Source organism: Haliotis rufescens, unplaced genomic scaffold (assembly GCF_023055435.1).
Source record: "Haliotis rufescens isolate VD_foot unplaced genomic scaffold, xgHalRufe1.0.p SCAF_14, whole genome shotgun sequence".
Taxonomy (NCBI): Eukaryota; Metazoa; Mollusca; class Gastropoda; order Lepetellida; family Haliotidae; genus Haliotis; species Haliotis rufescens.
This window is the reverse complement of record NW_025963824.1, coordinates 11,008,947-11,026,568: the sequence shown is the minus strand read 5'-3', so window position 1 is coordinate 11,026,568 and position 17,622 is coordinate 11,008,947. Positions and strand designations below refer to the sequence as shown.

The 17,622-nt window shown below is 41.6% G+C and overlaps 1 non-coding gene across 1 annotated transcript; it reads left to right on the top strand.

Annotated features, from left to right (window-relative positions):
- The first annotated feature begins 17,039 nt into the window (after positions 1–17,039).
- On the top strand, positions 17,040–17,203 carry LOC124127700. Its single transcript, XR_006860037.1, has one exon. It is a non-coding gene; the product is annotated as a U1 spliceosomal RNA (small nuclear RNA).
- Positions 17,204–17,622: the final 419 nt, after the last annotated feature.

The following is a 17,622-nucleotide window of genomic DNA, read 5'->3' as shown; positions in this document are numbered from 1 at the left end:
GACAATTCTGGCTGTATGGGCTCTAGCGTTGTCATGCTGATAAATGAAACCACGTGGCTGCTGTTGGAGAAATGGTAGGGCAACTGGACGAAGAATGTTATCCATGTAACGCTGAGCTGTCAAGTTTCCGTCAACGATGACCAGCGGTGTCCTCTCCTGCCCACAGATCCTTCCCCACACCATAACACTCCCTCCACCATATGGTACGACCTCCTGCACGCAACACGCCAACGTTCGTTCACCCCTTCGGCGGTAAACACGTTGTCTTCCATCAGCCCTAAACATACAGAATCGACTTGCGTCAGTGAAGACAACCCTCTGCCAGTCACGTCGTTGCTAACGTCGTACAGTCTGGGCCAATCTCAATCGCAGATGACGATGTTGCGCTGTCAAAAGCTTTCCTCTGTATGGTCTAAGGCCCTGATTCCATGAGCCCTGAGTCTCCTGGCCACTGTCGGTGGACTAACCCTGTGACCTAAGGCATTTGTCGCCAATGACGTCACTGTCAAGAAGCGATTTCGGAGGTGCAAGGTACGCAAGTACCGGTCATCATGGGGCGTGGTCACCCTGGGTCTGCCTGTTGTTGGCCTGTCAGCGTTCCGCCCTGTCTGTCTGTTACGTTGCATCAAGTTGGTAACGGCAACACGGGAGCAACCGAAGGTTCGTGCAATATGGGCGTGGGTGGCTCCCATCTGTACCATATCCAAGGCTCGTTCACGTTGTTCGACTGTGAGTCGTGGCATTTCTTTTGTGTTTTTTTATCACTGTGGATGTCTGACTTGCCGTTGCAATCGTTTTATACCTTTACCCGCACGTGCATTTGCAGTTGTCCGTGGTGCACGTGTTTTTCACTTTTTCGAGTGTTATCTCGCAAACATGTAACAGACGATTAACATTTTCTGCATACACTATTGTTGTATTTAGGTAATGTGTTTTAGATAGACTTCATCGAAAAAAAATTATACTTTGTCTGAAATTTTTATTTTCAGTTGCTAACGTTTCTTTTGGACGTCAGTTTAGTATAAACTGCCATATACTATAAATCTTGAAATTTACGCGAGCGTGAATTAAATGCGACCTCCCCTGATAGTAATATTTTGAGAACAGATCTGAAAGTCATTAAATGAACAACGATACGTGGATGGTAACCCACCTCAACATATACTCACCGGGCTTTCCTCAGCTACTGCCAGTAAAGTGTATTCTATACAGATAACGTGATCCTTTTACGCTTATTAGCTTGTGGGAAATGAATGAAAACATAAAGTTTCAAGCATATCCACTAAGACGACATTTGCCTTACATGGATTCCTTCCAACCCTATTCAAAACCATACGTTATCGGAAATATTATGATAATGTTACATTCAAATAACAGAGCACCACATAAAAGGGACAATGTTAAGTACAGAAATAGTACATGATACGGCGTGTAGGATGCTAAAACAAAGGACAAGCCATCTTGATACAAGATCGTTACTTGTTATTGAGACAATAATACGATGAGTGTCAATTCAAAATTGATTTTTGGTGGGCGGACGATTCGTTGGAGACTTCATGTTATACTATAAGACACACGTCCCATCGTTCATGCCCTCAAATGCGACAAGTTATTGAGACAATAATACCATGAATGTCAATTCAAAATTGATTTTTGTTAAGCAAAAGAGGACGATTCGTTGGAGGTTTCACGTTATGCTATAAGACCCATCGTCCGAGCTCTCAAATGCGACAAGTTACGCTCAGGAGTCTTTCAGAGAAACAGCCATGGTTTCATGTAGGTTTGTCACCCAGCTGATATGTCTTTGCAGTATTTGGGTAATGATGGTCGATATGTCTCAAAACGACCCCGAGTCCACCAGGGATCAGCTTCCTGCCGTCTCCTTCCATCGTAGATTCTACCCAAGGATATCCGCCTCTGCCATTATCGGGTCTTTACACTTTTACAGTAAAGTCGAATGTGGGATAAACTGTGCAAACATTCCGGACTGCAAATCCTTCCTCTTCAAGGAGACAGCTAAGATGTGCCACCTGTATAACACTGGAAGAAGCAGGTCACAAACTGGGAAGAAGAATCTTCAGTATTATTTCAAAGGTAAAACATTGTTCATTATGTTCACATTGGATGTATCTATGATACCGAGTATGACTGGACCTTCAATGGTGTTGGTGGCTGGTATTTACACGTAGCGTAAGAGGTTGGCCTTAGGCATTATAATTATCCCAATGAATTAGTAAAATCATAGAACTTTCAATTTCCGTCGCTATTCAACAGAGTTTTTGCCCATGCGACGTTTCTTGTTTTCAAACTCACTATCAAAGGGAGGTGGGTTAACTGACTAGTTTGTTTGTCAAGCAGAGGACCGTTTTTTAAATTTACATTGTGAGAAGGAACGGCCATGAGATACAATGCACAAGATCTCCCTGTCCAGTGTTATTTCCCTTGACCATGGCAAAATCCAATGTAAAATGTTTTGAAACTTTTTTCTCACACTTAACGCTCACTTTATGTCAGTTATTTTCTCCTTCAGCTTTTATAACGACTCGGATATTTTTATCGCCTATTTATCGCACGTCTAAAGCGTCATCATGTTGATATCTATATAAACTTAAGGTAGCGTCTTCAAACATATATTTCCAACCGAAACAATGGCATTAACATGATCTATCTGATATGTATTGCGAACCAAAAGTCACCAATTCTTAATTAATAATCAATTAATCTAAAATACCCGAAACAGTAATCACAATTTTCACTTTATGATTCAATATTTCTAATTTCCTTTTCTATTTCAAGGCCATACCAGCAAGAAAACAAGGATGCCTAAAATGCAAGCACGTATGTTGTTGATAGCTCCTGCTGAGGCTCGTCTATACCAGGTCTTCTTGCAGAACTCTTCGGTACAGAAACATCCACACCTGGATCAACGGAACTATAAGGCACTGGCCTTCATGCCGTCATTACAGCGAGTCCTTATTGCTTCCAAATGTCCAAATCACATTGTGTCAATTACCTTAGATGGCAGAAACAGATCAATTATCGATAAGGGTAAATTTGTCCTCTATATGACCGTTGATGATGCTAAACAAATAATATTCGTGTCATCTGTGGGAAAGGGTACAATACATCGAATGTTTGCAAATGGCACAAAGTGCACAGAAATTTTGAAATTAGATTCTGTTCAAATAACTAGTTTGTCCTTAGACACAATGCAAAACCTGATTTATGGAAATGCTCACCCTCACGTTTTTTTCTTCCACTTACAATGGAGAGAATATTCAGGTTATAATGCCTTCCACACAGGCAACAGTCCTTGCCTTGGATGCAGAGTTACAATTCCTTTACTACAACAGAGGGAAAGTGCTTTATAAGAGATCTATGTTGCATAATACAACAACTACAATCTGGTCGTTGTCTTATCTCATATATAACATAGCTTACGTTGATAACAACATTTATACAAGCCCTCAACGTGGTAATACGATGGAAATCGTTCATTTGAATCAGAACAGGAGCAGGTATGTAAACTTCAACAGTGGCAGAGCGTCATGTTATGATGTGGTGTTCTGTCTTATTTCATGAATGACTGTCCATGCAAAGGCTTCTGATATTATTGTAATTAACTCCTCAGATTCAGAACACTCTCCTGGTCGGGATCGGGATGTATTGACATTTGTATGTTGATGTTAGAGGTAGTCTAATTAACACTCGTCTTACAGCCGTGAACAGAAATATCTTAAATGACATTCAACTCTCTCAAATTTATAAATAAAGAAGTAGATGTATAACAGACATTAAGAAATGTAGCCTTGTCTTCCACTTACTTATGAGTGGTGCAGCTTTGGATATATATTCTCACCAAAATAAGTAGGGGGTCATTAAATATAAATGTCATGAAAGGTCTTCAGATGAAAAGGACCGTGAAGATCCGGGGTAGAATAGGTCTTCAGCAGCCCATGCTTGTCTTAAAAGGCGACCATGCTTGTCGTAAAAGGTGACTAACGGGATCGGGTTGTCAGGCTCGCTGACTTTGTTGATGTATGTCATCGTATCCCAAATGCGAGGATCGATGCTCATAACGTCAATCACTGGATTGTCTGGTACTGACTCGATTATTTACAGACCGCCGTCATATAGCTGGAATATTGCTGAGTGCGGCGTTTAAACAACAAACAAACAAACAAATATGATGAAAAGATCAAGTTGAAAAAAATATGTGCCAGAGATAGAACGGTTTCGGACCCAAACCCTAACGCCCTAACACCCGAAACATGGCATCCAGGTAATGCACTTTCTTCGTACATGTGAGTCATTCTTGATTAAAGGTCGACAAAATCGCTCTGAGCCATTATTATGTTTGATTTTCATTATGCACATGACCCGTGAGGATCCGGGGTAGAAGAGGTCTTCAGCAACCCATGCTTGCCGTAAAAGGTGACTATGTTTGTCGTGAAAGGCGACTATGCTTGTCGTAAAAGACCACTAACGGGATCGGGTGGTCAGGCTCGCTGACTTAGTTGATGCATGTCATTGTGTCCCAAATGCATATATCGATGCTCGTGATATCAATCACTTGATTGTCTGGTCCAGACTCGATTGTTTACAGACCGCCGTCATATAGCTGGAATAGTGCTGAGTGCGGCGTTAACAACAAACAAACAAACCAATCAATATGCACAATAAGAGACACGCAAGAGATGGTTTTTCTTTTATGCAGTATCTGTGATCAGATTGGGAATGCGCCGTTCGATGAACGCCTAAGGGCATGCTTCAACTAGTAGATCTTAGTGCGACGTTGAAAATTTGAAAAATGCGTCTCATTCTGTGTTTACACACTTGGAAAGGGTTTCTGCAGACACAAATATATCAATGATCGTCCACCGTGTGCACTAGGTCAACAACACAAGTCCAGGATTGATTAATTATTTTAAGCTTTAATTGATTCAGGCTTTAAGAAATCGAGTGCAAACTGCCTACCTAATGGTCAGCTTCGCGGAATCATCGGAATTCAAGCTCCTAACCACCGATTAGAAATCGTCCTATTACGCTTGGTCCTTCTTTTTCTTATTCCTCGGAAACAATTACCTGACAACTCTTTGTTGTTTGCTGTACCAGTTAGTATTCACAGTGTTTGATATTATGTTTGTCACAAAGATCAAAGTTTTTGACGCGATTCACTAGTGCATATTTTAACGGCTGCATGTAAGAAGTGACGACTGGCTTCAATTTTCAAATGGTGCACGCAAGGCTGAATACTAGTCTCCGAAATGTGCTGTTTTCTATGTTGCTGGTGTATTTGATAACAAATTAGGTGAACGGAAAAGAATACAGTCTCGTGCATTGCAGTGCTTAGCAGTGTATTTATATATCACGCCAACTGTGAAATATTATCAGATAAGGGACCATTAATAAATAAACTTTTGCAGAGACACATAACAATGTCATTATTTTTCAAACACCGACATGAACTAAAAATGTACTGTCTCGCGTATTATAACCTCTATTGCAACAGTCAGTTGTTCTGTACAGATGACTAAGGTATGACTCGACCGATGTTTGCAGATAAAGTTTTATTATCTGCGAAAGAATATTACGTGTTTTGCCATTATGTTTCTTGTCATCTTTTCCATGCGTATGTTTTTATGTTTTTATGTTTTATTGCACTTCAACAATAAAATGTTTTTGTGTGTAAATGAGTAACCTAGTTATGGTTAATGCAATTGTCAACGTAGGGTCGTGTATATGAGAAATGCAGTTTCGGGTGTGGCTTTTCGTAAAAGCATTTACTTCAGGATGGATTTGTTGGCCAAACAAAGGGATGGTCTGTGAAACTTTATCATCATTATATTATATTCTATATATATATGTATATTCTACATGGTCATAGTTGCGTCAGTAAACTACTCATTGACTAAATCGTGGTTACTGTGTGTAAATTAGTGCACACTGCATTCAATAATGCGATAAATAAAGAACTTATTTCCATTTTAAAAACATAGTCAACTGTACCATTTCAACTAGATCTGCAGATTGCGTCCCTTTGGTACGCCAGAAACCTATGATTGTGGGTTCGAATCCCGGTTCGCCCCGATTATGTTTCTAGGTTTGTCAGCACCATACCCGTGCTCGTGGGTTTCACCAAAATGGTAATCGTCTGAGACCTGCATCACTTCGGGCTTTCCTCCCACATTTAGCTGACACGCCGCGATATAACTGGAATACTGTTAAAAGCGGCTTTAAACCCAACTCACTCACTCCAACTAAATCATTAGCATGTGTTTATGACTCACTGTCAAATAGTGATGATGCCATGTGTTTGCGAAAATGTGAGCGAATCCTGCGTTATTGAAATCACCCTTCACAAACATGCAAAGGAAGTCTCACTTTCTCCGTCAAGATGAACACCTTGTCCTGTAGTCTTTCTTCTACTGCATGAATTAATAGAAGCATTTCCTTTGGAGTTTTCGAAGCATGCATCGGACATGACATTTTCGTACGATAACAATCCCTTCCTTTTTCCGTTAAGTTGTTTTGTATATCTTTAACAGCGTGTGTGTGAAAACAGTCCTGGCCTCGCATCAATACAGATATAGTATTACTTGTCTTGCCAGTATACAAAAATCACGGGATGTGAAGTTTATGCATTATCCTGCAAGGGACAGCTTCGGGCGTATGCCGCAGATGTGGTGTGACATATCCCAGGGCAGCAGGCTACAATTACCATTGGCATGCACTTTATATTCATTCAGCAGGGGGCGGTCGGGTATTCAGTGGTTAAATCAATTATATATTTAAGGCAGGTGAGCGAGATAAAGTGCTGTGACACTATTTTTATCCCCGCTACTAAAAAATAAAAAGTAGAATTTTGTGGTAAGATTCTTGTTCCGTACACCCCAGCTGCGTGAAACTTTATACACTTATCAAACAGGGGCGGTCGGGTAGCCTAGTGGTTAAAGCGTTCACTCGTCACGCCGAAGACCCGGGTTCGATTCCTGACATTGGTAAAATGTGTGAAGCCCATTTCTGGTATCCCCAGCCGTGATATTGCTCACTCACTCACTCACTCACTCACTCACTCACTCACTCACTCACTCACTCACTCACTCACTCACTCACTCACTCACTCACTCACTCACTCAGCGATATCAGTAGTGTATCATATAATACTACTGTGTATGTTTTATCTTCATATTCAATCGCCATGTGAGAATTTGGTGTTAACTCAAAGGTCCCAGGTCCAATGAAACAAATTCCTGGGAAGTCAGACGGCGACAAACAAACATCATTTTCAATCCTGCATGCATAATATCGGTTTCTCATTATAAAAAAAACATAACCTTTTTCACACTACACCATCCTTGACACTGTCGAGAATATTTACCTACAATGAAAAGTATCTTAGAATTCGAAGGAAATCGATTGTGACATGTGAAAGATTTAGATCGGGATCATTGATAAAATGGGGAGCAGTGAGTAGAAGATGATGATACTTTTATTCTGTTTCATATTTCACCGACAATACTACAGAAATGCATGCTTAACACAAAAGCATTTAAGGGTATGGTGTTTGTCCCACAGGAAAAGTAAGAACACATGTCCAGAAACAGATCCCTTCTAACCGTGTTTAAAGTTTGATATTTACCACTATTGAAAGTAACGAATAAAACGTATTAATGATAATGTCAAATCCAAGCACAAATTCATTGAAAAATCGATACCTGTTAACCGGAGACGAAGCGACACGCCCTGAAAAAGGAGAGGGTAACAACTCATTTAACAATGGGTGTGACCACCATTTGCGCTAACACTGGTTGGTTGGTTGGTTTGTTGCCGTAGTTTAACATGAATACCCCACTCAGACACAGTATACTGACTCCTTGTTTTAGCCCCTTAATGCTGAGCGCCAGACAGGGTAACAACAAGTACTATCTTTGAACGTCTTTTGGTATGACGCGGCCGGGGATCGAACCCCGGAACTTCCGCGGTCTCGGTCTCCGCGGTAAATTGGAACCTTAATGTGGAGCATTGTGTAATTACCTTTATTTGAAACTTTAAATTTCTTCCCAGAAATATCATTTGGATGACGAATTGATGTGATGTGATAGTGTCCTGGGTATCTGCTTAGAAACACAATATCTTCACTCTCAGGATTAAAACGGATGTCAGGATTCGCCCCCTTGTGTTTAAAAAAAGGTGAGTGTTTTTTGCATGCCGATTAACTCATTTCCCTTGCTTAACTTGGTTGTCCAATGAAAGTTCTCTAGCGTGTTTTCCAGTGACAACCAAACAGTAATGTGGTTTAATACCTATGCGACCCTTGAAGATCCGGGGTAGAATAGCTCTTCAGCAACCCATGCTTGCAGTAAAAGGTGACTAACGGCAACGGGTGGTCAGCATCGCTCTCTTGGTTTATTCATGTCATCGTAGCGTGGATCGGTACTCATGATATCAATCACTGGATTGTCTCGTCCAGTCTTATTTAGACAGACCGCCGTCATATAGCTGGAATATGGCTGAATATGGGTATTAGTAATCATGAACAAATACAGAACGCTTGTTAATAACCGCTCGGTCAGTGAGTCAGTGAGTATGGTTTTACGCCGCTTTTAGCAATATTCCAGCAATTACACGGCGGGGGACACAAGCAATGGGCTTCACACATTGTACCCATGTTGGGAATCGCACCCGGATCTTCGGCGTGACGAGCGAATGCTTTAACCACTAGGCTACCCGACCGCCCTCGGAATGTTTTCTCTTTTACTTGGATTTTGGTACTGCATGTCAGTGATAGATACATATCTTCTACGACCTACATGATTAAACAAAAATGAAACAATGCACACTTAAACTATTGTTTCCGTGCCTAGACTCGCAGTCGACGTCGTTTTCAACATTTTTGATATGATACATAGACTTGGCAAAGATGCCTCCTAATCGATACAAATTGAGTGAAAACACTAATGCAGTAATTGCCCCCTGCTGCAGATCATTTCAATCATTTTGTGTCTTTTTTTAAACACGTGTATTTCGAAGCGCTGTCAGGGTGAACTACTTAAGGTAATCCTTAAAACATTGCTATTCTTACTAATCTCTGTTATGGTGTTACATGTCATACACATATCTGCTTTCAATAAATGTTCTTCAACATAATCTCAACATTTCAGTTACCTTCATTATTTTATAGTTCGTTTGGGTTGTTGAAATACTGTAAACTACGGTTATAGCGAAGTCAAAGGGCCACTAATTTTAGTTCGTAATAACCGTAGTTCTTTATAAGAATATTTACAGCATATATACAACAAATGGCCGGAACGAAAAATAAGTTCGTTATATCGGTCAGTTTGTGATAAGCGCGTTCGTAATAACCGTAGTTTACAGTCATATATTTATCTACACTTACTGCCAAATACACACACACACACACACACACACACACACACACACACACACACACACACACACACATGGCCATATATATATACACAGAGAGAGAGAGAGAGGGGGGGGGGGGGGGGGGGGGGATTAACAGCTTTATCCGTTGTCCCGTACAGACCAATCACACACCAGACAGGTCAAGATCCGGGCGACCGCGTGTCGTACATATAAGTCACTGGATGATGTTCAGTGCAGTTTTACCTTCATCTTCTTAGTTGAGGCACCCGTGATGTTGGTTGAGATGACTGAATATGAATCAAGGTTCATGAGAGGCGACGTCATAGTTAACCTACAGGATACAGATGATAGTCCACAGCCACACATGTACCCATATGTGGAGGCCCTTCGGCTGTTACCGTGTTGTCGTCAGAAACGTGATTCAAAAATACACACACCACCAGTAGTACTCTGCCGAGAGCCTCTCCCTGCAGAGCGGGGGGTCCATGGTTCGCTCTCTGGTCGCTTCATACCAAACGACGTTGTAAATATTGTACCTTTTGTTACCCTGCCTGGCGAGATAACACGCGGACTACGTGGCTCGGAGTCAGTACATTGAGTGTCTGAGTGGGGAATCCATGTCAAAGTGCTCCATGGTATGTGAGTGAGTGAGTGAGTGAGTTTGGTTTTACGCCGCTTTTAGCAATATTCCAGCAATATCACGGCGGGGGACACCAGAAATGGGCTTCACACATTGTACCCATGTCGGGTTTCGAACCCGGGTCTTCGGCGTAACGAGCGAACGCTTTAACCACTAGGCTACCCGACCGCCCGCTCCATGGTATGTCAGTGGGCTAGTACTAGAAAGCCTTCATTAATCCTGACAGATATAAGCAGACACACGCACACGTACATGTGCAAGCACGTTGTTATCTGAGTGCAATAATAAACCAATGTCGCCAATGTCAAAATCACAGTCATCAGATAAGTGAGTGAGTTAGTGAGTATGGTTTTACGCCGCTTTTAGCATTATTCCAGCAATATCACGGCAGGGGACACCAGAAATGGGCTTCACACATTGTACCCATGTCGGGAATCAAACCCGGGTCTTCGGCGTGACGAGCGAACGCTTTAACCACTAGGCTACCCGACCGCCCCTCATCAGATAAGAACTGACAGACCACTTCTCATAACAAGACGTCGGTATCAGCGGACAGCATTGTTGGTTTCACAAATAGTCACGGCTCAAAGTGTAGGTTTCACACGAACGAGTCAAGAACAGTAACATACCTTGACAGCATGTATAAATGAAAGTCAGCTTCTATGCGAAACAATATCTATTTCCACTTCCCATCTCAAAAGGGATATGACATACTCTGAAACAAGAAACGCAAAAGTAATAAAATCTTAATTTTTTTAAAGAGTGTTGCCGACATCACACATATCGATATACAATTAACACCAAAAGTGACATGGGTTGGGATTGATTTGTGTGTATAAAATGAGCTACTGTACAACCAGTCGAGAGCCTCTCGCCGAAACACACCAACATGACATGCACGTGCAACATCACTTGTTTGGCGATAAAAACAGTGAACAGCGAAAATATGCCATGACTGAAGTAAGCACGACACAACAACGCCATCGACCGACTGCAAACAGGGGAATCATCTTTAGCTGTAGCCAGGGTTTTCCACAAAGCAGCAATCACCTTTACAGGGGACAAAAAGTGACCTTCCCAGATGCGGTCGACCACGTGTCACTACTAGAAAGAACCACGGACAGTTTAAGAATCGTGTGTGTGCATATGTGCGTGCGTGAGTGTTTGTGTGTATGCGTGCGTGTGTTTGTGTGCGTGCGTGTTTGTATGCGTGCGTGCGTGCGTGCGTGCGTGCGTGCGTGCGTGCGTGCGTGCGTGCGTGCGTGTGAGTGTTAATTCTATTTATATTCTTCAAAAAAAGAAACGCAACACGGATATTCTAGGCCATAAAAGCAAACTTAGCGCATCAAGAGGTGCAAAATGAAGAGGTATAATGTGGTTTCGTATCAGTGACAAATTTCCCGGATCAAAATAACCACACAGGGACATGAAAACCATTAGAAGGGAAACACCAACGATTCGGAAAAATGTACCCAGTGCATTAACAAAAAGGCCATGGATCTGCACGCACTCCATGTGAAGCAGCGCTATGAACGATATTCATCTTCGCATCTGGCATCTGCGTCAATCGAACAGTGACATTTCAACAACATGCCACAATTAACAGAAGTGCAAAAATAAATTCCTACCTCATACAAATCTGGCTTACGTTTCTTGTTTTGCAGAGTATACATTGGTAATATATTGTTTGTATGTCTTGTTTGTCCTCAATCATGGTTTTGTCGGTTTTATTGTTCTGCGGAGCTCTATTTTGGTAACCATAACAGGAAACCTTTTCACACATTACTGTTACAACCCAATCTCTTCAGATATGGTACAGTTATAATATGAATCAAACAAACCAGTTTTGATCGGATTGGATGCTGGCTTTGCAAAGATGGACGCATGCCTCCCTTGTCACAACAATACGAAAGAACCACTGGATAGAGAGCTGAATACATTTACGTGTAATTAAATTCTATATTATCAGCAGCTAGCAGTAGGGTGAAGGAGGGTGAAGGAGGGTGAAGACAATACAGGATTCGAATTGTTCACAAGACTGCATTACTTATGAAGGGGAAATGCATGAGAATGTTAGGCACAACTTAAAATGTAATGTAACAAATAATCCCAATGCTTTTTCCTTTCCCATACATAATACAGAAAAGTTTCACGTTTTGTGTTGTTAAAATTGATTTTGTCATAGATATCGGGGGGGGGGGGAACCTGTGATTGTGGGTTCGAATCTCGGTTCGCCCCGATTATGTTTTTAGGTTTGTCAGAACCATACCCGTGCTCGTGGGTTTCACCGAAGTGGTAAACGTCCGAGACCTGCCTCACTTCGGACTTTCCTACCACATTAAGCTGACGCGCAGTGATATAACTGGAATAGTGTTATCGGCGTTAAGCCCACCTCACTAACTCACACACACACTCACTCATAGATATCGACAGGTTTGTATTTTTCTTATGCTTGTTTAGCATCGATGTTTTAGGGGTAAGTGAGTAGGTTTGATTTGAGCAGTAACATATATCTACTGTTGATACTGATTAATATAAAGAACAACACCTATTCAAATTCCCATTCGTGGTGCAAAGTCAAGTTTTAGACAATTATGACCATAAATAACTATCTCAATCAATACGGCCATTGCGGACATACAGTTTCTCATATCTAGAGTTGTTCATGAATTTTACACCACTCTTGGACTAACTTGTACACTGAGAAAATACATCTTTTCATATCTAGCTTAGCTCATTAATACTGAGAAATAAATCCATCAAATGTTTCCAATTTCGGAACAGATCAATTATGGAACATGATTTATGTTGAAGTTGAAGTCGTTATGAAGTTGTACTATGCTGTTGTGGACACGTGTTTAGTAGGCTACGTAGAATATATGCATTATTGTGTATTATTGGCAGACAAAAGGCGGGGCTGTCTTCCAGAAACATGACTTTCTAGTTCAGACACAGGTGAAGTGAGGTGATATTGGGGTTTAACGTCGCGCTCAAGATTATTGCACTTCTATAGCGACGTGCATGTATGTATGTGTGTGTGTGTGTGTGTGTGTGTGTGTGTGTGTGTGTGTGTGTGTGTGTGTGTGTGTGTGTGTGTGTGTGTGTGTGTAGCTGCTTGTACTAGTCCGGGCTGATGCCGATTTATAGTGCTAGCCCACTGAGATACCATGCCCCAGTTTAACATGAATACCCATCTCAGATACAGTACACTGACTCCGAGCTGACCAGTCCTTGTTTTAGCCCCTTAATGCCGAGCGCCAGACAGGGTAACAACAAGTACCATCTTTGAACGTCTTTTGGTATGACGCGGCCGGGGATCGAACCCCCGGAAGGTCCGGGCAGACGCTCTACCTCCAGGCCACGGTGGCGGTCAGTTCAGACACAGTCAATAATGTTGTGTTATGCATCAGTCAGCAATTTAGTGTTTGTTTGTTTCCCAACGATGCATCCTGGCACATAGTAGCACGTGACATAGCGACAACGTTTTTCGTACAAAATAAAGCAATATTTGGCCTGACTTTGGTCTGATTCTGAGGCATATCCAACGTCAAGTTTCTTCTCAATGCGGGGGCACGGGTTGCGCGGTCGTCTTAGGCGCTGTGCAGCATTGCGTCCCTTGGGCACGCCAGAAACGTATGATTGTAGGTTCGAATCCAGTTTCGCCCCGATTATGTTTCTAGGTTTGTCAGCACCATACCCGCGCTCGTGGGTTTCACCGAAGTGGTAAACGTCAAAGACCTGCCTCACTTCAGACTTTCCTCCCACATTAAGCTGACACGCCGCGATATAACTGGAATACTGTTAAAAGCGGCGTTAAGCCCAACTCACTCACTCACTCACTCACTCACTCACTCACTCACTCACTCACTCACTCTCAATGCACGATGACGTTACCTACCTCCAAGTCGTGAAATGTGTTCCTAAATTAAAGTCAGGTAGATATAGTATGTTATAATTCCTCACTCACTCACTCACTCACTCACTCACTCACTCACTCACTCACTCTCAATGCACGATGACGTCACCTACCTCCAAGTCGTGAAATGTGTTCCTAAATTAAAGTCAGGTAGATATAGTATGTTATAATTCCCACCAGAAATCTACCTGTATGTTGGGAACTGAAACATTTTAGTAAATTTTCAGTGTGTTTTGTGTGTCTGGCGATGTGTCTATTGGCACAGAGGCGCGCATAAAAAGTCATCTATGGCGTCGGTGTTTCTTTATTTGAAGGGCATATAACACATACTGTCTTCCTCCATGGCTTACTGCACTGCCTGGTCCACATTCAGATCCACCTTTACCCTTTGTCTTCAGAAAAGTGTTCATTCCTTCAACCGGTGCCACATATGCCTGTAGCATTTCTTCGGTATGATTCTTATGTCGTCAAATACATGCACTCCCTATGAAGGGGAATACTAAACCTAACCCACCTGTTCGCAAAATGGGCACGTCCGACATTTCTGAGGTCGGATTCTTTTCAGGGAGTCATCATTATTATAATTTGGGTAAATATTTTTAAAGCTTTACATTTTATCAACCTCCTTTACGCTGACAGATCCATATGTGACTCCAGAAATCTCCTTGGCCTGTAGATTTTTGAGAATCATGTACTGAAATTATGAAATTATAAGCAATGGTCCGCGCCATAATATACACAATGGCAGATCCATATGTGAATCCTGGCCCCTTGTCGGTAATGTCAAGCTCAATCACCATGGCCTATAGATTTTTGCCTCTGGTGAATCAGTAGCTAAATGTTTAAGCAACCATCAGGGTACTCCTGACACCGGCGTGACTGAGTCACTGAAGTACTTCTCATTGTAACCTACCGTAACTAGAACAGATATCACTCACTGTTCATTCGAAATCATGGTGCACACTGACTCACCAAACAGACCATCTAACCATAATAATAATCATAATAATAATATGAATATGTGAAATGTGAATAAAGATTTTTTAAAAATAAGAATAATAATAATATCTGCAACTAATTGTTTAAAGTGATGTGAAGAAATCAAATTGCAATTAATCAAAACTTGGCATGGGTGTCAGTGAGGAATGATCGTGATATTCTACCTGATTATATTCCTAGGTTTGTCGGCACCACACCTGTGCTCAAGGGTTGTCATCGATGTGTTTGCCCGGTGAAAATCCGGGTTACAGTATGTCTTCAGCAACCCATGCTTGTCCAAAGAGGCGACTATGCTTGTCGTTAGAGGCGACTTTACTTGTCGTTAGAGGCGACTATGATTGTCGTAAGAGGCGACTATGCTTGTCCAAAGAGGCGACTAACGGGATCGGATGGTCAGACTCGCTGCCATGGTTGATGCATGTCATCGTATCCCAATTGCGTGGATCGATGCTCATGATGTCAATCATTGGATTGTGTGGTCCATACTCGATTGTTTACGCACCGCCGTCATATACATGTAGCTGTAATATTGTTGTGTGCGGCGTTAAACAAACAACAAACAACGACGTGTTGAAAGTGAAACACCTGCATGGCGTCGGCTTTTCCTCCCTTCCACGCTAAGTTGAAACACTTACTCTGTCACATTTTCACCTTTTACAGCTTGACATTGCGGATTTGAAACTATCTTTTACATCAAATAAACTATTACAAAAAGCTTTGTACTAACAAAGGTTAAAATATGACAAATGTGTCACTTTATTTTTTTGAAAGGATCTTATCACCTATTTAAAGATTTCTTTTGAGAATTAGTTTCCAGGGTCATTTAAAATTTCCTTCATTTATGTGCGAGTAACTTTTAAGTATTAATTACCTGTTTCACATTTGTCCCTGTTACTTCTTTGTGATACTTCGTGATATTTCATCTAACATGGTGATTATAATCATAACTATTTTTCAATAATAATGCACACTTCTTTATGTTGTTCTGTACACGGATTCCCCAGTGGCTATATTGCATCATATAGAATACTCATGGATGTGTATGTCACTGTACCAAATTAATTATGGTCATATTCTTTATTATTATCCCATTCAGATCAGACATTTTAACAAGCACACACATATATCTAGTTCAGAAACACTTGATTGAAATTAATCCAATATTATTACGGAAACTGGGCGTTCAATAATTCCGCTAAACCACCATTTCACAATGGGAGAAAACGGGTCATAATCGGCGACATTTGCGTGATCAGATTTTTTAAAATAAAGATGCTAACGGTATTTCATTGACGTGGTCGTTTAATTCCATGTATTATGTATACGATTTTGTGACAACATTGAGCTGACACGAAATATTAACGCACATATCACTGTTGAAAATGGGGTATGTGTCATTGTTTACCTTTCACCGATGTGACGACCACTTTCGAGTCTCGAAACAGCTTAAATAATGTTTTCCTTCACTAAAAGTAACAATGGACGTTATTCTCGTGACAAATACATTGCAAGAGCATTCGTGTAAATGCTAAGAAAAAAGTTTAACCACCCGTTCTAGAGTTTTTCTATATTAAATCCATGGCGTGTCCGCCATGTTTGTTCGTCTAATGGAGGCGGTCATTGTGCAGTCATTGCCTGGAAGGTGAAGCGCCAGCGCAGCATACCCAGGGAACCAGGCTGCGTGAGCCGAAGCACAAATACAGTGTATAAAACGCACATAAAATATATTATACAATGCATTCATGTGTCACACGTAAAAGCATTGGTGAAAGGAGTCATCAACAGTTACGTCCCCTAACTTTTACCATGACCCGGAAGGAAACTTGGGTGTTGACATGGAAGTTACCTCCCCTGGGTACCTGGCGCAAGGTGCATGTCTATGCAGCCTAAAATGCAAATAAAGCCATTTCCGTCTCGTTCTTCCTACCAATAATCTTTGCATAAAGCGAACGGGTGAATGTAGTGCCATGTACAGGGAAGTATAAAAATGTTTGAACTGAAATGGAATATATGTGAAGTTTTGCTTACAAGACACCTGAATGAGGTGATGTGTATGTTTGTAGTGATGGTTAGGAAGCTGCAGTTTCAGGCATACTTACCTGGCACAGGCTTAACAGTGATCCGCAAGGCTGTGGGCCCGGGGCGAGACCTTTCCATTGCACATCGGCTTGGTTGACCCCTGCGATCATCCCAAATGTGGACGACTCGGGTGCGCAATTTATAAGTGTGGGGGACTGCGTTCGCGCTCTCCCCTGGAAAAAACAATCAAAAATAGAAATGCCTTTTTTTCATTCTGTTTGTCTATCATGACATGTTCAGTTGTTGTTGTTGTTGTTGTTGTTGTTGTTGTTGTTGATGATGATGTGTTTATTTTGCTGAGTAGCTCCCAAGGAGAAAGATAGGACCCGGAAGGAAACTTGGGTGTTGACATGGAAGTTACCTCCCCTGGGTACCTGGCGCAAGGTGCATGTCTATGCAGCCTAAAATGCAAATAAAGCCATTTCCGTCTCGTTCTTCCTACCAATAATCTTTGCATAAAGCGAACGGGTGAATGTAGTGCCATGTACAGGGAAGTATAAAAATGTTTGAACTGAAATGGAATATATGTGAAGTTTTGCTTACAAGACACCTGAATGAGGTGATGTGTATGTTTGTAGTGATGGTTAGGAAGCTG